This window comes from Heterocephalus glaber, unplaced genomic scaffold (assembly GCF_053883595.1).
Source record: "Heterocephalus glaber isolate CG9 unplaced genomic scaffold, H.glaber_assembly_v1.0 deba00001472, whole genome shotgun sequence".
Lineage (NCBI taxonomy): Eukaryota > Metazoa > Chordata > Mammalia > Rodentia > Bathyergidae > Heterocephalus > Heterocephalus glaber.
The window spans coordinates 48318121-48323359 of NW_028258315.1; positions in this window are offsets into that span (position 1 = coordinate 48318121).

Here is a 5239-nt window from a genome sequence, read left to right on the forward strand (position 1 = left end):
GCATGCGCGGACTCCTTCCACGTACACAACCACCAGATCCGGGAGCCCGGAGTTCCGTCGAGGCGGAAGAAAACAGAAGGGGATGTGTCGTAATATCCGGAAGCCTGAAGTTGCCCTTAGTTGCCGCGCAACGCCGAAACGCTTACTCTCGACACGCTCCAAGGTTACAGCAGTCCTTCAGTGTCTAGAGAAAACCATGACTATCCAGAGGCAAAGTCCTCTGTGAAGAATAAATGAGTTTCATGTGGGTTCTCTCCCAGAAGGTAGTTCATGTGTTAAAGTCTAGCGCCTTGCCAGACTTAACTATTGAAAAAGGGAAGTTTGGCGATCGCATTTCTCTTAACATTTTGTCTCAAATATTTAACCATTTCCATTACCCGGGCCTTAAAGAGAAACCTTAGTTTGGCCTTACCTACTACTGTGGACACTGTGCCCACACTCCAGAACGTGATACTGTTGTATCATGAAAGGGTCAGTCTTTCCCCCTTAGTACCCTTACACTCGTTGCCTGGGTCAAAATAATAGTCAGTGGTCCAAATATCAGTTGTCTGCCTGCAACCCCATTCCCTAGATTCCTGTGGTAAAACCAAGTCCCCAAGAGGTGAGGCCTTTAGGAGCTTGTTAGGTAGTGAGACTATGCCATCTATCAACCAGAGCTCACACCAGTCCCCCTCACCTGGTTCCTTAATCTTAGACACCCCAGCCTCCAGAATCGTAATTATTTATAATTATAATTGTTTATAAGCCATTCACTTTACAATTTGTTACAACAGTTCAAAAGGATTATGCTACCTAAAACAGTATTACCTTATCAATGTGCTTTTGTGCACATTACTTAAAATGGCTTTTCTGCATGCACTGCCTTCAACATTTGGCCATGGGAAGAAATCTTACATTGATGGTCTTCCTAATCTAGTCAGCAGCTGTCTGGCCCCCATAATGTCAAAATGACAAAATTCTACCAACATTTTAATACAAAAATTCAGAGTTTCAGTTGCTCTGGAAAAATATGACTAACAACATGGGAATGCTCAGCTGGAAATGGCCACCTTTTGATAAACAATTTTCACTCACTCCAGCTTCCTATATACCCATCACACTCACTAAAACTTATACTTTTCCTGCTGTGGTTATTCACCTAACCTGCCTACCCCTTATATTTGGGTGTTTATCCCACTGCAAGGAACTATTAAAGGAATTATCTTTTATCATAAAGGAAAATCTATTATCATAAAGAAAAATCAGAATGAAATTCATCCCTTAACGTTATTATTTTCCAATAATTTTATCTAACTACATTAAAATGTACATGATAGGACACTGCCCTGGGTGATGAGGAGCAAGTGGGCTTCTGTGAAGCTGAGAAGGTGCAGGCCTGTACCATGTCCTCACAGATCTGTGTCTGTGGTTCCCAGCCCTCTAGTCTGAAAAGAAGGAGCAACCTGCCCAGAATCACTTGCAAGACAAGAAACAGAAGGGAATTTTCAACATAGAAAAACTCTACAGTGAAAATAAAGGAACACTGGAACACAGAAGCCAGAACATCAAAGTAGTCTGAAAATGAAGCCAGACAAGGAAAAGCTAAAAGGGAAGGGCAAGCCAGCATAAAAAAGAAAGTTTGAGGACAAGGGAGAGCCACATGATGGACAACCAGAAAAAGAGGGAAAGCCAAAAAATCATGGAAAAGTAGACCACAAGGTGAGAGCAAGCCTGAACACACCAGGTAATGGCAGTGAGCAAACCAGAAGCACTTGGCTGAAGATTTGTGCTCAGAAAGGAAAACAAAGAGGGAGGGGGAACAGATCACCCACCAAAGGACTCGCAGGACTACAGAAAAGGTATTTGAGGAGTGAGCAGATGACAGAAATGTTCAGATGTATCAAGGGCTCAAGAGCTAAGGAGAAAACAGAAAATAGGTGGTTTTCACTGAGGTGCAAAGAAATGTTGAAGAAGCATTGACCCAAGGGTGTGAAGGAAGAAATGGCAAAGGTAGGGGCCAAAAGGGCTTACACAATATCCCCAAACTTTAATTCATGCCTTTGGCCTTGGATTTTGACTTCTCTAATGAGAAAACTGGCAGTGCTACTTTCCCTGGTAGATACTTGCCAGGGTCTCAGGAGATTTGTGGCAAGTGACAGTTGGGAATTCCTGTCCCAAGACTTCCAAGTGTAAAGCTTTGGGTAAATGACCTAAACTTTCTAAAACTCTCTATTCAGCTCTCAGATGGAAAAACTTTCGCCTTCTATAAGGCCACTGAGATTCATTATAGTACCTATATAAAGGAGGTACTAAATGTTAAATTTCTTCATCTTCAAAAATTGAAGATAGGCTGGGGATATAACCCAGTATTAGAGTGTTGGCAGAGTAATCAATGTATAAGGCCCTGAGTTCAATCCCTGGCTTTGCTAAATACATACATACATACTGAATCTGTAACTTTTTAAGATAAAGCACATAAAATTATCCAATATGGTTTTTATAGTGAAACAATTTATCAATATGGAGATAGGAAGAAAAATAAATGAAAACTCAAATCTACTGACAACCATGAAACTCTTGAATAAAAATGCCATCTAAACAGGGCATGATGGTGCATGCCTATAATCCCAGCACTGAGAGGCTGAGGAAGGATTGCAAATTTAAGCCCAGTTACTCAGTGAATGAGGCTCTCAGAATTTCAAAAAAAATCTTTTAAAGTGCTGGGAATCTAAGTAAAAAAACAAAGAATGAAAATAAGAACTATGGACATGTTCCCACATTAAAATACTACAACCCAAGTTTTTAGTACTTGTACTTAATTTTGATTTTAGTCTTTTTGGAGAAAACAAAGTGCAGTGTTATGGCTTGTATCTAGATATTCCCCCAAAACCTCTTGCAGTCATAGGTGGGGCCTTTTGGAGGTGGCTAGATCTATAGAGTATGCTGCTAGGATCAAGGATGTGATGCTGGGATTGATTCACTAGTGCTAGGATTAAAGGTGTAAGTGCTACCTGCCCCAAGGGTAGCCTAGGTAAGATATAAAAGACAGAAAGTGCTGCTGGTCACTTGCTTGCTGATTTGGCTGTCTTCTGTCTGCCATGAAATGCTTCTCTTCTGTGATGCCCCTCTGCCATGCCACCCAGCCTTGGAGCCAGCCAACTACGGACTGAAACCTCTACAGACTGTGAGCTAAATAAACCTTTCCTCCTTTAACTTTGGTGTTGGGTATTTTGTCTCAGCAATGAGAAAGTAACTAAACTAGAATTTGTTACCAGGTAAGTGGGATTGATGCTGTGACTATACTTGACCCTGTTGTTCAGGAGCCTTCGGGACTGGCTTGTGGAAGAGTTCCCAGCTGAAGTAGTCCTGGTATGCCTGAGGCTGTACTTGATGGGAGATTCAGGTCAGAGCTCAGAGGACCAGAATGCTGATAGAAATGCTGCCGGTAAAGACTAGGCTCAGATTTCTGCTGGGAAGGACTGTATTGGCTGTTGGACTCCAGACAGCATATGTTATGCCTTTTTTTCTGTATTTTGCTCATGTCAGGAGACTCTGCCCAAGACTGAGATTAAGGGCAGCATACTAACTTTGGAAAAGAAATTTCAAGGCAGTCTAATGTTGAGGCTGCTGCATGGCTACTGTTGGGAGCTTTTAGCCAGATTTGTGTTGAGAATCAAGAGCAAAGAGCCCAGCAGAATGGTTTAAAATGTTATGAGTTTGGCAAGAAAGGAAGCTCCAGTAAAATTGCCACTCACTAAAATGGAACAGAGAAGAAACTGGTGGCTGAAAAGATTAGCAAGAAAAAGCCAAGTATTTTGAAAGAGTACAATAGAAAAGATGACCTGAAAACCAAGAACCAGCAGGACTCCACCCTTTGTAGCCTCAAAATTGCAAAAGTGACTTTGCATTAAGACAGCCCCAGAGCATTATGTTCCACAATGGTGGCAGCCTAGGGAATTTGTTCCTTGGGATTGGGTTCATAGGCACTCAACTCTTATAGCCAGGAGAGAAGGAAGCCTGGCTACTGCTCCAACTGACAGCAGACCCTGGCATCATCCACATGGTGCTGGTTTTAGGTGCATACAGAATGCATGAGTTATGGGGTCAGGGAGGCTTCCACCCAGATTTCAGAGAAAGCTTGGGAGGCTAGGCAGTGTGCCCCTGGGAGGGCAATGTGGTGCACTGGAGACCCCAGAAGTTTGGAGAAGCCAGGAACATATATCGTCTGAGGAAAACTCCAAAGGAGGGAGCAGAACCAGCCCAGGAGAAAAGCTATGGAAGCTATAGCTACTAGCTATAGGGGCAGAATCAGCCAGCCCTTTGGAGTTCACATCTTGCCACAATTGCCTCAGATGCTGGACATGGAACTATGGAACTTAATGTTTGCCCTGCTGGATTTTGGACTTCCTTTTGTCTCATTCCTTTGTATCCCTGTTTGTAACTTTTGGAATGGAAATGTCTATCTTGGGCCACTGAATGTTGGAAGTGTTTAACTTTCTTTTCATTTGTAAAGGGGTTGGAAGCTAAAAGGTTGCCTTCAATCTGAGAGATTTTGGACTTACACCTTTCAGCAATGTTGAAATTGACGGGACTCCAGCAACTCTTAGAGATGGACTAAATGCCTTTTGCATAAAGGGATGAGCATGAGTTTTTAGGGGACCAGGGGTGGAATGTTATGGCTTATGTCTGGATGTCTGCCTCAAGCCTCATTTGATCATAGGTAGGGCTTTTCAGAGGTGGCTGGATCTAAGCTGTGCAATACTGGGATCAAGGATGTGAATCTGAGATTGACTGACAGTATAGCCTGGATAAGAATATAAGGGACAAGAGGATTGCTGTGGTGGTTTGCTTGTTGCCTTTTGCCTGCCATGAACTGTTTCTCCTCTACAATGCCCCTCCTGCCATGTCACCCTGCCTTGGAGCCAGCCAACTATGAACTGAAACTTCTACAAACTGTGAGCTTAATAAACCTTTCATCCTTTTACTTTGGGTGTTTGAGTACTTTGTCTCAGCAATGAGAAAAGTAACTAAGACAGTAAGAAACCTTAATATAAAAATACAGTCATTCCATTTCATTACATAATTATGTTGGAAAAATTAAACCAGGAGATCTAAAAAATCCCTGTAGCAAAAAACTATTAATTCAGGTGCAATAAAAGTTTGGTGTTAGTAACTCTGCTAAACATTTAAAAATTATTCATACATTATTATGAAACTACTCACTATCCTTAAATACTTTAGAAAATATCAGTGAAAGAAG